General features: G+C 36.1%; 1 pseudogene; it reads right to left on the minus strand.

The window, feature by feature from the left end:
• Positions 1–4,145: 4,145 nt before the first annotated feature.
• On the minus strand, positions 4,146–15,772 carry LOC103198639 (annotated as a pseudogene).
• Positions 15,773–19,299: the final 3,527 nt, after the last annotated feature.

Here is a 19,299-nt window from a genome sequence, read left to right on the forward strand (position 1 = left end):
TAACAGATCTGTCCTGGAGGAAGTGCAGCCAGAATGCTCCTTGGAAGCAAGAATGGCCAGACTTCGTCTCACCTATTTTGGTCATGTTGTAAGAAAGGACCATTCCCTGGAGAAGGATGTCATGCTTGGTAGGGTGGAGGGTCGACAAAAGAAGGGGAGGCCTTCAACGAGATGGATTGATATGGTGGCTGCAATGATGAGCTCAAGTATAGCAGGGATTGTCGGGCTGGTGCGGGATCGGGCAGTGTTTCGTTCTGCTGTGCATGGGGTCGCTATGAGTAGGAAACGACCCGACGGCACTTAACAACAACAACAACAACAATGACCAATGAAGTTGACCATATTTTCACATGCTCATTGGCCATTTGTACATCTTCTTTGGTAAAATATCTTTTCCTATTTTTTGATTGAATTATCTTGTTGTTATTGAGTCATTGGAGTTCCTTATATATTCTCTATTTTGCACTTTTATCAGATATATTGTTACCAATATTTTATCCCATTCTGTGAATTATCTCTTCATTTTGTTGATAAAGTATTTTGAGGTACAGAAAGTGTTAGTTTTGATGAAGTCCAATTTATCTATTTTTTCTTTCGCTGTTCATGCTTTTGATGTCATATATAAGACTTGTTGTTGTTGTTGTTATGTGCCGTCGAGTCAGCCCTGACTCATAGCGACCCCTCCTTGGGTTTCTGAGGCAGTATCACTTCGGAAGTAGGATTGCCCCACCTTCCTTCCAAGGAGTGGCTGGTGGGTTTGATCCGCCAGTCTTCTGGTTAGCAGTCAAGTGCCTTAGCCACTACACTATCAGAGCTCTGGTAGGTCCTCTGGTAGCATAGTGGCTAAGGCACCAGACTGCTAACCAGAAGGCTGGCAGTTCAAACCCACCAGCCGCTCCTCGGAAGGAAGGTGGGGCAATCTACTTCCGTAGTGATACTGCCTGGCCTCGGAAACCCAAGGAGGGGTTGCTATGAGTCGGGTCTGACTTGACGGCACATAACAACAACCTTAGGTATATAAGACTACATTGCTGAAAATTAGATTTCCAAAGTATTATGCCTATGTTTAATTCTAGGTGGACACAACTTTTATACTTCTCACTACTTCCTACCTCATCTTACTAGAGTTTTGATTCAGGACAGACTGAGGTTTCAATCCTTCGGGCAGCTCCCTGACCTTTTAGAACAGGGACATTGAACAGTGCCAGCAAAATCTGCCCTATTCACGTCAGAGCCAGGGATCAGACCCCTTTCTTTGTGAACACAAGATGTGGTTTGCCTGCAGTTCCACAGGTACCTGGTTTACATACCAGGAGAAGGGTAGGTACAGTAGAAAAAAAAAATTTCCTATCATTGAAAAATTACCTTTTTATTATTATTATTATTTCAGTTTGTGGTTAGTTGTTGCAATAATCTTCCTCCTTCTTTACTTTTTCAGAGTTGAGTTCAGAATTCTGATTGCTTTCTTGGTGCTCCTGTGGGATGGTCAGAATTTAAGGTCTACCCATGCTACCATCTTTCAAAGAGTCCCACAGATTATTTTTCGTCTGCTGCATTTTATTTCTCATGTATCTCAAGGGCCTGTGATACTACTCAGTAATAATAGTACTCAGTAATCATTGCTTAAGTGACAACATGAAGGAAAAAAGGAAGGGGAGAAAGAAGGTAGGGAAAGATCAAGAGAAGGAGGGAGGAAGAGAAGATAGAAGAAAGAATTTTACAAAAAGAAAGTAGAAAGGATAGGGGAAAAAATGGAAGGGGAAGGCAAAACATGAGAATGGGGAAACTGATCAGTGTTTTCCAGAAATTAGAGAAAAGGGGAGGTAATGATTATGAAAAGTCTGCACAAGGGAATTTTTAGAGTGATGGGAATATAGTGGTAAATATATGACTATGGATTTGTCAAACCCGTAGGATGGTTTTCCATTTAGAATGAATTTTACTAGATGAAAATTAAAAAAAAAAAAAAAAGTCACCAGGATGTTTTGGAATTTGGACTGTGACAAATAAATCTGAATGTATTTAGAAAGCAAACAAACATGACATGTTTTCCCTGAAGCGGATAGCAGGAAATTTCGTGAAATAAGAAAGTTTGGATAACACGGCCTTGACTGAATATTATAGGACTAAGGACAGAAAAGAACATTAGATAAGTTACCTTGAGATGGTGTCTTTGGCCTAATAATTATTTATAAGTACGTTACTTAATTACCAATATTAGAGATTTTTTAGATATTTTCCTGTTACTGATTTCTAGCTTAACAATTTTGGATCAACAACATAATTATTATTATTTTTCTTTTTTTAAATTTGTTAAGGTTTATTTTATGACCCCAAGTATGGCCTAACTTGTGAATTTTCCATGTAATCTTTTTGTTGTGTTTTAAAATATATTTTTCTATGAAAAAATTGAGTACAGAAGAATTTGCAGAACAATGTAAAAGACACATGTCATCATGACCAAATATTACCAATGTTAACATTCTGCCATATTTCTTTACAGTCTCTTTTCCTTTTAAAAATAAATTAATTGTAAAGCAGGTGTAGCATCATTTTTAGCCTCATCTTGTCTTCTAATGCATTTTATTGAAATATAATTTATATACAGTGATATATACAAAACTAAAGTGATATGAGTCAATTCTTTTTTTTTCAGTGTTCCCTTCCCTCCCCTCCCACCCCCAGTAACCAACAAAGAAAGTTTCCTTCCATATATAAACTTTTCCTTGACTTTTTACAATAATGAACTAATACTATATTTGTCCTTCCATGATTGACTTATTTCACTCAGCAGTGAATTTTCCATGTGATCTTGAGAAGATGTGTATTATTCTGTTGTTCAATGAAATAATCTATGAATGTCAATCAGATCAAATTGGTTGACCTGATCATTTTCCCTTTTTGATTTACTGCCCACTTCTTCTTTCAGTTAGTGAGGAAGGGAAGTTTAAATCTTCTACTATAGATTTTATGCATATTTTTTTCTTTCATATTTATCAATTTTTGCCTCATATTTAGAAATTATGTTTTTATGTCCATGCATATTTTGATGTCCTATCTTCCTCAAGAAAAGGTCCCTTTATAATTATGTAATGTCCCTTTTTATCTTTGATAATATTCTTGGTTATGAAGTCTACTTTGTCTGAAAATACCATAGCTATTCCAGCTTTCTGGATTTTTGTTGTTGTTGTTGTTAGTGTTTGCACAGTATATATTCCACCATTTTTATTTCTGACTATTTTATATGTTTATACTTAAAGTAGGTTTCTTATATAAAGTATATATTTGGGTCTTTTTAAAAGCATAATTTGACAATCTCTGTCTTTTAACTGGTATATTTTGACCATTTATATTTAAGGTGATTATTGATATGGTTTATGAAAACCTACCATATTGCTAGCTGTTTTCTATTTTCCTTTGTCCTTTATTTCTTCATTCATCTTTCCTATCTCCACTGAATTTGATTATTTTGCTATTATCCTACCTAATCTCTTCTATTATGCATCTTTTAAAAACCCTTTTATGATTGTGCTAGAGTTTACAATAGGAGCTCTGGTAGCATAGTGCCTAAGGCACTTGACTGCTAACCAGAAGGCTGGGGGTTCTAACCTACCAGCCACTCCTCAGAAGGAAGGTTGGGCAATCTCCTTCCATAGTGATACTGCCTCAGAAACCCAAGAAGGTGTCGCTATGAGTTGGGCCCGGCTTGATGGCACATAACAACAACAGAGTTTACAATATGCATTTTTATACAATCTGAGTCTACTTGCTTAAAATAGTATCATACTCTTTCATGTTTACTGTAAGAATTACTCTCATTCCTTGTACAATTGTTATTAGATATTTTACTGATACTATAAACACATTTTTTTCTATTTTTGTTTGAAATCATACATTATCTTTAGCAATTAAAAATAAGAAAAAAAAAGTTATTTTTCCTTCATTTATTTCACTTCCTAATCTGTTTCTTGCTTTACACCTAAGTTTCTGACCTGTATTATAGTATTGCTGCTGAGTAATTTTCTTTAATATTCTTGTATGGTAGGGCAGTTGACAATATATCTTTTCAGTTTTTGTTTGAGAATATATTTTCCTTTCATCTTTTTTCTTAGTAAATAATTTTTTAAATTTGTTTTACTTATTTTTTAAGCTGTCTTTGACTTTGGAGGTTTTCTAAAAGAAAACAAAATTAGGTTCACTTCAATGTTTGCTGATATCCTTTTTATGAAATTTTTTGATGCTGGCATGTCATATCTCTCAGCTCTGTAATAAAATCTATGTTGATTTTCCATTTTGCAAATTTCTTGTGAATATGTTCTTTAGTTGAGTATTTGTGTAAATAATATGGAACTGTTCTTACTATTTCCAAAGCAGCCTTCAGAAAAATCATTATCTTTCCTTTATTATTCTTGGTCCTCAAGGGAGGATTTGTAATTACTTTATCAAATGACATGGACATTCTATTAGATAATAAGTACATAGTCAGCATTTGTTAACTCAAACTCTTCCACATTACTATTGAATATTTCCCATGCATCTTCATCTGTGTCAAATGCAACACACAACCCTATTCCTAACATTGCAGTTTTAATAATAAGCACTGCACAACCACATCCTACATCTGCAATCACTTTATTTTCAGTGTCATTGTATCCATTATGAATTATGTAGCGCATATATGCTGCAGTGGTTGTCCTTACTTAAATAGGGCTCTGAAAGTATTTTCAAGTTCATCCATTTGTGTTCAAGTGACCTTATAGTTCTTTAAGGCTTCATTTCTTCATCTTTTAATTTTTGTTTTAAGATCTCACTTGATGGCAGTGAGTTTGGTCTGTTTTTGGTACAAGGAATTAATAACCTTGGATATCCAGAAGCAGCCAGTATCTTGCCTCTTTCATTTTTGAAAAATATGTTTTCTGCTCATAGAAGTCTGGTTTGACAGTGTTTAAATATATTCTTCATGTGTGCGTGTGTTTGTGTGTTCTTCTTCCTTGCATGGTTTCTGAAAAGAAGTTCATTGTAATATTTACTCATATTCTTCTGCACAAAACTTCCCCCCCACACACACTATCTTTAAGACTTTCTTATTGTCTGTGGTCCCCAACAGTTTTAATAATGTTAGAGGTGTGTATGTGTGTGTGTGTGTGCGCGCGTGCATGTGTGTTTGTAGTATTTACCTGTTCTCTAAGTTTCTTGTGTCTGTGGTATTGATTTCAGTCATTAAATTAAAAAATTCTCAATCATTATTCCTTCAAATATTTCTCCTGTCTCTTTTCTCCTTGTAGGACTATAATTACAAATATGTTAGAATATCTGATATTGCCTCACAACTCTCAGATGCTCTGTTCTGGTTTACTTTTTATTGTTGGTTTGCTTTGTGTTTCAGTTTGATTATTTCTGTTGACTTGTCTTCAAGTTCTCTGCTTATTTCCTCATCTGTGTCAAGTCTAATGATGAGCCTATCAGATGTATTCTTGTTTTCTCTTACTGTACTTTTATTCCAACCTGTTAATTTGGTTCTTATAGTTTCCAACTCTGTGCAAAAATTGCCTTTGTGATTTTGTCTACATTTACTGTTAGAATCATTAATATATTAGTAATAAACAACAACAATTAAAAAAAAAAAAAACCTCACTGGCATCATGGATTCCCATTTATTGCTACCTCCACTGGGTTTCAGAGGCTGTAAATCTTTACTGAAGTAGATTGCCCCATATTCCTTCCCCAGAGTGGCTGGTGTGTTTGAACCACTGACGCTCTGATTAACAGCCAAATACTTTATCCACTATGCCACTAAAGCTCCTTAACATATTAATTAAAAAGAAAAAAAAACTCACTGCCATCGACTGGATTCCAACTCATTGTTGTTGTTGTTATGTGCTGTCGAGTCAGACCCAACTCATAGCAACCCATCCTTCGGTTGACAAGGCAGTATCACTAAGGAAGTAGATTGCCCCATCTTCCTTCTGAGGAGTGGCTGGTGGGTTTGAACTGCCAGCCTTCTGGTTAGCAGTCAAGTGCCTTAGGCACTACGCTACTCATAGCAACACCCTTTGGGTTTTCAAGGCAGTATATCTTTATGGAAGTAGATGGCCCAGTCTTCCTTCTGTGGAGCGGCTGCTGCATTTGAACCACCAGCCTTCTGATTAGCAGTCAAATGCCTTAGGCACTATACCACAAGAGCTCCTTATATAATTAAAGTTCCTTTAAGTTATCTGTCTGATAGTTCCAACATTCTGTCACAATTAGTCTGGTTTTGATATTAAAAAAAAAAAAAAAACTTCAGACTCCTTTTAAAACTTCATAACTTCTGTTCTTTTCTAATATTTCTGTATTTATTGAATTTTACTGAATCCCAGACATGCATTATAGTTCAGTAGATAATGAAATAATTGATATTTCCACTATGTTTTAATGATATATGCAATAAATGAACATAAATAGAAATATAAGTTTTAAGGGCACATATTTTCTAGCTTATTAGGTTGTCTGGATAAGATAAACACACCTTTTTACTGCTTGTTACCTCCAGGAACTATGCTAGGTGAGTACGTAGATTTACATTCTTATGCAGCGCAGAATTAAATTTCAATTTTTCAGTTGATTCTGACCCATGGTGCTCCCATTTATGTCAGAGTAGAACTGTTCTCAATAGGATATTTTTTTCTTCACTCAAGTTAATATGTATATACCCTCTAGCTAGTGGTTTACCCTCCCTTCCCCACCTACCTCTAGTAACCATCAAAGAGTATTTCTTTATTTGCGAAACACTTTTCTTGACTTTTTACAATAATGGTCTTAACAATATTTGTCCTTTTGTGATTATCTAACTTCACTAAGCAAAATGGACTTTAAATCCATCCATGTTATGAGATGTTTTGTGAACTCATCACTGTTCTTTAGCAAGGTGCATAGTATTCCACTGTGTGTATGTACCATAGCTTGTTAATCTATTCATCTGTTGATGGACTTAGGTTGTCTCCATCGTTTTTGTCATTGTGAATAGTGTTGTAGTGAACACAGGTGTGCATATATCTGTTCTTGTCACTGCTCTTGTTTCTCTAGAATATATGCCTGGTAGTGGGATTTCTGGATCATATGATATTTCATCTCCAGCTTTTTAAGGAAGCACCATATTGTTTTCCACAGAAGTTATGCCATTTTACAGTCCCAGAAGCAATGTATGAGGGCTCCAGTCTTTCCACAACCTTGCCAGGATTTGTTGGTTTCTAGTGTTTTTTTCATTATTATTATTATTTTTAATTTTGCTGTTAGTGTGGAATGAGATGATATTTCATTGTTTTGATTTCCATCTCTATAATGGCTAATGATGGTGTAAGCATTTCTTCATGTGTTTGTTAGCTGTCTGAATGTCTTGTTTGGTGAAGTGCCTGTTCATGTCCTCTGCCCATTTTTTTAATTAGATTATTTGTCTTTTTGTTGCTAAGTTATTGAAGTTTTCTATAAATTTTAGAGGTTTACGCCTTGCCCCACGTGTTGTTGCCAATTATTTTTCCCCAGTCTGTGGATTCTCTATTTACTCTTTCAGTGAAATGTTTTGATGCACATAAGTGCCTAATTTTTAGGACATCCCAGTCACCCATTTTGTCTTCTAGTGTGTGTGCAGTTTTAGTTATAGTCAATAGTGTATTTATGCCCTGAATTAGAACCCCTATGTATGTCCCTATTTTTTCTTTGTTGGTTTTCATGGGTTTAGATTTTTATGTTCAGGTCTTTGATCCAACTTGAGTTTATTTTTGTATATTGTGTTAGTTATGGGTCTTGGGTCATTTTTCTGCAAATGGACATCCAATTTTGCCAGCACCATGCATTAAAGAGATTATCTCTTTCCCACCTAATGAATTTTTGGCCCTCTGTCAAAGATCAGCCCTCCATAGGTGGATAGATGTATTTCTGAGTTCTCAATTCTGTTCCGCTGGTCTATGTGCCAGTACCAGGTTGCTTTAATTGCCATGCTGTATGGTAGGTTTTCAGATTGGGGAGCGTGAAGCCTCCTACTTTATTCTTCTTCTTTAGTAGTTCTTTACTTATCTGAGATCTCTTTCCTTTCCATATAAAGTCAATGATTACTTTTTCCATCCTTTAAAGAAAGGTGATGGAGTCTGGTACTGGGATTGCATTATATCTGTAGAGCACTTTGGGTAGTATTGATTTTTACACAATATTAAGTCTTCCTAATCATAAGCATGGTATATTCTTCCATTTATGTAGGGCTCTTCTGGTTTCTTCTGGCAGTGTTTCGTAGTTTTCTTTGTGTAGGTCTTTTGTGTCTCTGGTTAGATGTATTCCTAAGTACCTCATAATGAAGTGATTATTTTTATGTTTGAACTCGAGCAATTTTTCCTCTGTGAGGCAGTTAGTGTAACTGTTCTGGTTGATCTAGTTCAAAAGGTATAAAATTATGTGTTAGGAAGAGAATATTCTTTATCTCCTGACAAATACTACAGCTGCTATTATTATCTTAAAAGGCATTTAATATTATTCAGATATATGAGTCAGGCACTACCAGCCAGTACTATGTCTTATCATCATTTTTATTTGATATTACATATTACTGGAATATTTCTTTTGTCAAAAATGATATCAGAGTAGAAAGGCTCTTTCAGTTTTTAATGTTTATTCATAGGAGAAAAGTCATATTTATAAAAGTAATGCAGGAAGAAGCACCACACAGTTTAAAAAAACATTTATCCTATTCCAATATATCCCATGCTTAACCTAAGATGCAGTAAAGCATAAGATCCCTTCATTATACTTTCTAATCAATGCCATAATACAGTCAAATAATAAATATTTGCAAAGTTATATTTAGGAATTAAGTTTAAAGTAGCTCCCAAATTTGTCTTTTAGTGTCATACTATGGAAAATAACTTCCCTATTTTTATAGTTCACTAAAATAAGTGAATTTCATGGTCAAATCCATCCAACTGATATGTTCTTATTTTTTCAGATTTGATGCTGATTTATTTCAAAACAAAAGATCTAGCATTAAATTTAGGACTTCTTATAAATGCCTCTGGTAAAAAGGACGTGAGACATATTGTCCAGATCAATACCAGGACCTGCGGGCATTAGTTTCCATCCTGGAAACAAGGTATTTTTTTCTTTTCCATATTAAAATTCTCCCTTGTTTCAAATGTTCTTTACTGAATCTAAGTTAAATAAAACTTAATAGATTGCCTATAAATAAATGCATATTTGTACTCTTCCCTGGTTTGCAGAGGTTGGACGCTCAGGGTCTTGTTATCTACTCTACCACACAGTGAGTATAATGGAGAGACAGTCAGAGACTAAGAAGCACTTTTAAAAGACTGAAAATATGTTTTTTTTTTTCCCATTCCTGAATTTTGTAAAGATTCTAAAATTATTATCCATTTTTCTTCATTTGCTGTTAATTATTCTGATGGGAAAAGACATTATTTTTATATTCTTTATAAAAGGTATATATTCATTGTCTCAAATAGTTCTTTATTTCTAGATTTGTAGTTGTGAACCATTGATAGATTCCTAAAAGAAGAATAACAGGGGTAAGGGAAGAATTCTATTTAATTATTCGGAAAATTATTTGTGAAAATTTGGCTTCAGCCAATTAAAGTTTCCTGTTTCAGAATCCCAAGTAGTATAGTAATGAAAGCAATAAATTTAGAAAGAAGATTGGCATTGTCAACTTTATATTGTTACTATTTAGGTCATAAATACTCTGCAATGAGGAATAGACTGCTTAAAAATAATTCTGTGTTTTACACACACACATATGGGAGTTCTGGTGGTGTAGTGACTAAGCCATCTGACTGCTATCCAGAAGACTGACGGTTCAAACCCACCAGCCACTCCTGGGAAGGAAGGTTGGGCAATCTATTTACATAGTGATACTGCCTCAGAAACCCAAGGAGGGGAGGTCACTATGAGTCAGATTTGACTCGACAACAATGAGTTTCGTTTGGTTTTGGTTTTAGAGAAATGGATAGTGTTTAAAATTTCTAGACCTTTTCAATAAATATTTTTTTCCACCTAGATTTTTAAACATGAAAGCACTCAAAGCCTCTTATCAAAACACTTGGAACTTCATCATATTATTAAAATATGTTTAGCATACAAGTGATACATTTTCATTTTACAAAAATGTACAGACCATGGAAAAATTAAAACACTCGATCATCTAATTAGAAACTACCTATAATAATAGTTGGAGCTCTGGCATTTGACTGCTAACCAGAAGGTTGGTGGTTCAAACTCACCAGATACTCCATGGAAGGAAGATGGGTCAATCTACTTCCATTAAGATTTATTGTCTTGTAAACCCAGTGGGGATTGCTATGAGTCGAAATCGACTCCATGGCAGTGAGTTTGGTTTGGTATAATAATAATTAAATGATACTTAACATTTAAATATTTATTTAGCGATAGATCATGAACCTGATTTTATGTTAACAAATACATATTTATACCATATTTTACTGGCCAAATAGCATATTTTTGTTTGGCTATGCCATTAACTGCTTAATAAAACATCCCTTGCTGGGCATTTTTATTATTTCACATTTCCACAAGATCGTGAAATTATGCTATAACAATATCTTTGTGTATATATATTTTGTCAAAGTGGAGATTGTAATGTTTTAATAATCAGCCAACTAGAGATTGATTATATATTCTCTGATGAAAATTAACAGCCTAATCAAAAAACACATCTAAATATATGGCTGCCTTACTACTTTTCAGAGATGGAGGAAAAATTAGTTATCAAAGGCCTAAAGGTTTATGCCACAAGGCATAAGGACAAAAACTTTTAAGCCTGGAAATTTTTCCAAGTACATGATACTAATCTTCCACTGAAGCCATAAATAGAATGGGTACTTCCAAGCAATTTTATTACCTGGTAAGCCCTCGAGAACAAGTTGGGTACAAAATGTATCCCCAAGTGAATTCCACTTAAAGACAGCTTAGTCACAAACCAATTGTGAAGGATATCTGCCCAAAGGAGCACTGGTGATGCAGTGGTTAAAGCTTCCAGCTGCTAACCAGAAGAACAGCCGTTTGAAAGCTGGAGAATGTTTCTGTAACAGACCTGGAAACCCTATTAGGAAGTTTTACCACGTCTTACAGGGTTACTATGAGTCAGAATTGATTCAATGTCCATGGATTTGCCTCAGGTTTTTTTCTGCCAAAAAAAAAAAAATAATTTGGGCATTAGTTCTATTCTTGTTAAGTCATACTGACAATAACTAAATAGCAGGACCAAATTATCTGTTCAGGGTCTTCATAGCTCAGAACCATAAACTCATGCATTCATGTGTCTTTCTCTAGAAGAAAAATAATTTTAAAATATAGTGTATATTTTCTGAAACAGTTTTTAAATATTAATGTTCTTAGGATCAATCAAAATGAAGCTTCTTCTTTGGGCCTGCATCGTGTGTGTTGCTTTTGCAAAAAAGGTGAGTAAGTAGACTTTAAAAATTGTAGCAATTGGATAATTATCAAATAATAGTGGGACATATTAGTGTTAATCTGTTATTATGGTGTTTATTATGGTATAGCAGAGACATATTAGTGGGCATGAAGTTTGTTTTACCCAATAACCCAAAACAAATTTTTAAAATGAGAATAATGTGGTTTTAATTCCTGGAAATTGATAACAGTGAAGAAAGGAGGAGAATTCTGAAAGACAGTGGGTTGGAGAAGTTAAAAAACATATAGAGAACTAGAATTTCTTGTAGAAAACTTTCAAATAGTTGATTACATTATCAAGTTATCAAACATTGGCTTCTTCTAGTAATGAAGTCCCATCATTGGTTACGTGGTCACATCCTTGTACTTTATGAAATTTAATGACTTCAATGGAGTCTAAATGGATATAAACATTCTAATTGGAGAAAAATTGATATATGGCCTTTCTGGAACTGTAAAGAGGTGGCAACAGACAACACAAACACATACACACAACACCGACAAAATCTGGCAACAGGTTTGAATTATCTTAATGTAAATCAGAAAAATCTCATTCTCTACCTCCTCCCCCCAAAAAAAACCTCACTGCCATAATTTTTGCTTTGTAATTTTCTACATATACATAAATCTTTATCATCTGAAAGAGTATTCAACTTCTTATTCATATACCATTCTCTACCCAGATATATGAATATGAAGCTGAGTCCTCTTTCAGACGATGAAGATTTATGTAAATATAGAAAATTACAAAGCAAAATTCATCCAGCCAAATTACAACTTCTGAATGTCATTAGTTATGTAGATCAAAAACATAAAATGATGATGATAATAATAACAATAAACGAATAGTATATACTGGTGACTTACTTTTTAAAAATAAATTATAATAATTATAAAGTTATGCAAATTCTTAACAATATGAAATCTAAGTACAGGTATTTTGAAATGAATTAAAATAGATTTTTTCCTTTGTTTTTAGAAGCGTTTCCCCTTCACTCAGGAGGTAAAACTTTTTTGTTGTTGATATGTATATGTGTGTGTGTGCGTGTATGTTTTACCTTGTTGTTGTATGTGCGGTCGAGTTGGACCCGACTCATAGCGACTCTCTTTGGGTTTCTGAGGCAGTATTACTACGGAAGTAGATTGCCCAACCTTCCTTCCGAAAAGTTGCTGGTGGGTTTGAACCACCAGCCTCCTGGTTAGCAGTCAAGTGCCTTAGGCACTGTGCTACCAAGGTGTGTTTTATATTTAGAAACTGATTTGTTTATAACACAAAATTGTGTACTTTAGCTGCTAAAATATTAATGTTACTCTTTTCTGATTTGCTAGAAAATTATTGGTAGAATAAAACTATATTTGTGCTAAAGATTTTTACCATAGAGTATTCATTTTCAGTGAATAGAAGCATTAATTAACTGCACTTTCTTTATAGTGTAATAAAATTTTTGGTATGCCAAGTTTCCTGGCACTTGACTGCTAGCCAGAAAGCTGGCGGTTCAAACCCACCAGCCACTCCTCGGAAGGAAGATTGGGCAATCTACTTCTGTAGTGATACTACCTTGAAACCCAAGGAGGGGTCGCTATGAGTCGGGTCCGACTCCACGGCACGTAACAACAAGAAGTTTCCCGTCATACCACTATAAAGCTTTTATGAATTGCAACATAGTCAACAAAAAACTGAGAAGTTGGACAACCATACTGTTTAAGAAAGAAAATTCCAAGTCACGAAGTATTTTTTCCGTCTTATTTACTCTAGTTGTAAATAGATGTGTAAATATAGATTTTTTTAGTGATATAAAATCTAACAGTAACACTGTTTTTATTGTTTTAGAAATTTTTCTCATCCAGTGAAGAGGTAAAGTATACTTATTTTTGTTTATATTTATATCTTAAGATGTTGAGATCTATTTCACATTATTAATTTTCTATTTAAAATAGCATTATCTCTTTAATAATGTAAAATAATTCAGTATTACCATGTATTTCTTTGAAAATCTAGGAAAACAATTGCAATGAGCCCATTTAAATATGCATGTATAAGTATAAGCATATTTATATCATAAATCTAGTTTTTTATTCCTACTGATTGTTTTTTCCCAGGTTCACTGCCTGCCTGCTAGGTTAAGCAGTTTAAAATAAAATTTAGTCATATAAGTAAAGTGTCACATCAGAGAAAAGTATTAATAAAGCAGGAAGTATTTTCCAACAAATATAGAAAGTGGGTCTACCATTTATGGTTGTTATGTGCCATCGAGTCGGCCTGACTCATAGCGACCCCTCCTAGGCTTTCCCAGGCGGTATCGCTATGGAAGTAGATTGCCCAATCTTCCTTCCAAGGAGTGGCTAATGGGTTTGAACCTCCAGCCTTCTGGTTAGCAGTCAAGTGCCTTAGGCACTATGCTACCAGAGCTCCCATTTATAAATGGTATCTATTGATAAATCGACCCAGAACACATGAAAAGAAAATAACTCTTATCAACAAGTTAACTGATAAACACATAGTAATAAAAATAATTGTCATCAATTACTCTGACTCATGAGGACCCCAGGTATGTCACAATAGAACTGTACTCCACAGGATTCTCAATAGCTGATTTTTTCCACAGATTGCCAGGCCTTTCTTCCTGGGCTCCACTGAGTGGACTGAACATGCAGTTTTTAAGTTAGCCACTGAGTGCATGAATCACTTGCACTAATGAAATCAAACTAAACCAGTTGTCATGGAATTGATTCCAATCCATGGGAATGTGTAAGAGTAGGGTTTTCAATGACTGTGATCTTTCAGAAGCAGATAGCCAGGTCTTTCTTCTGAGGTACTTCTGGATAGATTTGAACTGCCAACCTTTCAGTTAATGATCAAGCACAATAATCAGTGGCACCACCCAGCGACTCTGAAAATATAAAATACAACTTACAATATTATAGAAAGATATTTCTATTTTCAAAATTTAAAATTCCTTTCATTATAATTGAGCTATGTAACAAAAGAAACCAGTGTCCTGATATATAAATCATAAGTGGCCTGCTGTTGAAAACTAAAAAAGTTATGATAGGAAATAAAATCATTCCTTTATGTGAGACCAAGAAATATTTGAATTTTCTTTAAGTTCTGACATAGTGTTGTGACCTTAAGGCTACCTGACAAACCTAAACCAATTGGAAGAAAATGTGGAAGTCCTTCTACTAAAAGCTATCTTTTAAAATTTGGTAATAAATGCATCTATTACTTTAATAAGCTCCTCATTTATAACACTAATATCATAGGGAAAATTAAATATGAAAGTCAGTCATCCACATCCATTCTGCTTTCCCTCTTAATAAAAATTTAAAATGTTTGGCCTTGAAGGAGAGGAAGCTTTGATTCAAGGTGGGGAGGACTTCAGAAGGACAAATCTGGAACATGAGACACTTGGAAGAAGAAATATAACCAAGTAAATGCTTCAATTCAGCACTTTAGAGCCCTGGAGGAAACTGAGGGCAATGGGAGGCCAGTAATGCCAAAAAGGAGGCCTGGAAGCACCAATCTGTTTCCTTCCATATCTGTGCTGACCTGGGCTGGCGAATTCTACAGGCTCTAATGTGCTATTTGCCTAAACACAAAGTATTTCCCTGTAATACGGTTTACTCAATTTTCTTAAGAAATCATTAGCCAAAGTGTATCAAAGCTCCTTAACCTTAGGAAAAGGACTACATTGGAATTCAAAAACATTCTATAATCACTTATTGTATGTAATCACAGTAATAACATGAATGACATATAAATAGGCTAAACATAACTAACTTTAATAGATTTCTTTCCTTCTTTAGGATTACATTGGCTACCATCATAACCCACTTAATCCATCTCTGAATAGCCCCTATCACCCGCCAACCAATTATTTCCCTCCTCCTTACTATCCCTCACAGAATAACATTCCCAAATACCCTGACTTTGCTAACCCTAGTGCACAGGTACCTCCATATCCCTGGGTGCTCACTCCTACTGGGGTCCCTTATTTCTATCCCTTTCCTAATTTTCCCTCAGCTACTTTGTTGGTCCCTCCTCCTCCTCCTCCTCCTGCTCCCCCTGCACATACTGGGCCTTCCTCCTCCATCCTTCCTTCAAATAATCCTGAAGCATCTGCAGCACCTGCTGCCCAATCTCCTGCAGCTGAGTCTGCTGCAGACAAACCTGAAGCAGCTGAACCTGTGGCCACTGAGCCTGCTGCAGCCACACCTGCTGCAGCCACTGTCCAGATCTAAACCACAGGCTTCTAGTTCTCTTAGCCAGGTAGGTTGCATGAACCTTGCCACAGTAATGCATGAGATCTCTCGGAGGGGGACAGAAGCCCAATCTCCCCACAAACAAATATATATCTTCATAAATATTTTTAAAAGCTTTCTTGAGATATAATTGGCATACCAGAAACTGCATGTATTGAAAGTGTACACTTGATAATTTTTAACATCTGTATATATCCAGAAAAAATTTACCAAGATAATGAAACACTATGGCCAAAAGTTTCCTTCTGTTTCTTTGTAATTCTACCTTCTGCTTCCTTCCATCCTCAATCTGCTTGCTGGCACTATAGATTGGTTTAAGGGGCTTTGTTGGTGCAGTGGTTTAAGTAAGCATCTGGCCGCTAACAAAAATGTCAGTAATTTGAACCCACCAGCCTCTCTGCAGAAGAAAGATGAGGCAGTCTGCTTCCGTAAAGATTTACAGCCTTGGAAACCCCATGGGGCAGATCTGCTCTGTCCAAAGGGTCTCTACGTGTCAGAATTGACTCAACGGTGGTGGATCTGGTTTTTGGATAGATTGATTTGCATTTTCTCAAATCTTATGTAAGTGGTGTCATATTGTATGTACTCATTTTGTTCACTGAGCATAATTATTTGCAGATTTATCCATTTATTTACAGATTTCTATCCAATTATTTATTAATCGTTTATTAATTATTTATAATAATACATCCAAATTTTACAGACTTTCTCTCTCTGTAGAGTTATATTGCATTGTATGGAAATGCCATAATTATTTTTATCTGTTCTTTTATCCATAATTATTATCTTATCCATTGCTGAAGAACAATTTAGTTGTTTTCAGTGGATTTTTTTTTGGGGGGGGTTTTGCTTTGTTGCTATTTTCTTTATTTGTTTATTATTGCAAATAAAGCTGTTTAATCCTTTGCTGTCAAGTCAATTTCAACTCATACCACCCATGTAGGACAGAATAGAACTGCCTTGTAGGTTTTCCAACAAGGTTATACATTTTTATGGGAATTCATTTTACTTGAACCCAAAATCAAAGTCCGTAGAAATAAAACCAAAACCAAACTCATTGCTATCAAGTGGATTCTGACTTGTAGTTTCTAAGGCTGCAAATCTTTATGGAAACACACTGCCTCATCTTTTTCCTTTGGAGCAGCTCGTGGGTTTCAACTTTGGACCTTTTCCTTAACAGCTGAATGGTTTCACCACTATGCTACCCAAGTTCCTTGCTCATGGGAGCAGAAGTCAAGAAATAAAATGACATATTCCATTGGGCAAATCTTTTGCAGAAGACCTCTTTAAAGTGTTAAAGTGTAAAGATGTCACTTTGAAGATTAAGGTACACCTTACCCAAGCCATGTAGGCATGTGAAATGTGGACAATGAATAAGGGAGACCACAGAACTGATGCACTTAAACTATGGTTTTGGCAAAGAGTATTGAATAAACCATAAACTTCCAGAAGAAAAAATAAATCCGTCTTGGATAAAGACAACCAGAGAGCTCCTGAAAAACGAGGATGGTGATACTTTGCTTCTGTGGTAGTTAAGGTTGTTGTCAACTTGCTTAGGCCTGGTGTGGCTGCACAGCTGGATGTAGTTATTCCCCATGGTGACATGGGTAATTAACTCCATGGTGGAATCTACTAGAGCAGCTGAGTAGCTGCTTTAGGGATGTAGGCTGTATCCAGTATATGAGAAGCAATTTTGAAGAAGGTCTCCAGTGTATGGCACACTTGAACCCTGCATGTAGCCAAGTCATTTTTCAGCAGCCTGCCATGTTGCCCTGCTGCCCTGCCAATCTTGGGACTTTTTCAGGACTTGAATCAAAGGCCTGCCAGGTGGTTTGGTTCTATTAGGACTGTGACAATTTATTTGTTAACTTTGGGTTTGTCAGCCTCAGCAGCCAGCAGCAGCTGCCTGAGTGAAGAAAAGCTTCCAGCTTCAATAGGTTGGGAGCAAGAGGCAGAGCTGAAGCCCCAGGTTGAGGGGCTTTTACCCAGCCCCTAGAGCCTGGCACTTTGAACTTGGACTTCTGGCCTCCAAAAGTGTAAGAGAATAAACTCCTATTTGTTAAAGCATCCCATTTGTGGTATCTTGTGTTAGAGCGGCACTAGCTAACCAAAAGAACTTCTCATACTTTAGTCATGATGTCAGGAGGGACCAGTTCCTGGAAATGGATATTAAGCTAGATAAAGTAGTTGTTGTTATGTGCCGTCGAGTCAGACCTGACTCATAGCGACCCCTCCTTGGGTTTCCGAGGCAGTATCACTACGGAAGTAGGATTGCCCAACCTTCCTTCCGAGGAGTGGCTAGTGGGTTTGAACCGCCAGCTGTCTGGTTAGCAGTCAAGTGCCTTAGCCACTATGCTACCAGAGCTCCCAGATAAAGTAGAGGGTCAGCAAAAAGGAGGAAGACATTTAATGAGATGGGTTGACACAGTGGCTGCAACAATGTGCTCAACCGTAATGGTGATTGTGAGGATGACCCAGAACCAGGCAGTGTTTTGTTCTGTTGTACATAGGGTCACTAGGTGTGAAAACCAACCCCAGAGCACCTAATAAGAATAACAAATCTTTAAAGATGCAAATTGCCACATCTCCGGAGGAGCAGCTGGTGGATTCAAAGAGTCAACCTTTTGGTTGGCAGCTGAGTGCTTAACCACCGTGCTATCAGGGCTCCTTTGAACAGACATAGGCATTTAAAAAAAAAAAAAAATCTTAGGTAAACATCTAGAGGTGGAATATATATTTAAATTTTAAGAAACTTCCCGATGGTTGCCAAATTTTACATTCCTCGGGTGGCATAGTACCTAAATCATGTGACTACTAATCAGAAGGCTGGCGGGTCATACCCACCAGCCACTCCTGGGAAGGAAGGTTGGGCAATCTACTTCCATAATGATACTGCCTTGGAAACCCAAAGAGGGGTCACTATGAGTCAGATCTAACTCTACAGCAGTGCGTTTGGTTTTGGTTTACCAGAGGTATATGAAGGAAAAAAAAAAAAAAAAACAATCAAATCCATTGTCATCAAGTCAATTCCAACTCATTGCTCCAGATCTTTGTTATGGTCATTCTATTTAATTCTACAATTCCAAAGAGCGTGTAATTGTATCCCATTGTGATTTTAATTTGCATTTCCTAATGAGCACTGGTTTGCATAGGACCTAAGGCACTTGACTGCTAACCAGAAGGCTGGTGGTTCAAACCTACCAGCCACTCCTCGGAAGGAAGGTTGGGCAATCCTACATCTGTAGTGATACTGCCTCGGAAACCCATGGAGGGGTCATTATGAGTCAGGGCCGACTTGAAAGCACATAACAACAACAACAATGAGCACTGGTGGCATAGTGCCTAAGGCATTTTACTGCTAACCAGAAGGCTGGTGGTTCAAACCCACCAGCCACTCCTAGGAAGGAGTAGAGATACCACCTTGGAAACCCAAGGAGGAGTAGTTATGAGTCGCAATGAGTCCATGGCAGTGAGTTTGGTTTTTTGTTTTGTTTTTCTTTTTAAATGAGCACTGATGTAGAGCATCTTTTCATGTCTTATTTGCCATCCATATATATTCTTTGTTGC

This window comes from Orycteropus afer, unplaced genomic scaffold, assembly GCF_000298275.1.
Source record: "Orycteropus afer afer isolate SDZICR_OR568_19922 unplaced genomic scaffold, OryAfe1.0 scaffold00098, whole genome shotgun sequence".
In the NCBI taxonomy this organism is placed as follows: Eukaryota; Metazoa; Chordata; class Mammalia; order Tubulidentata; family Orycteropodidae; genus Orycteropus; species Orycteropus afer.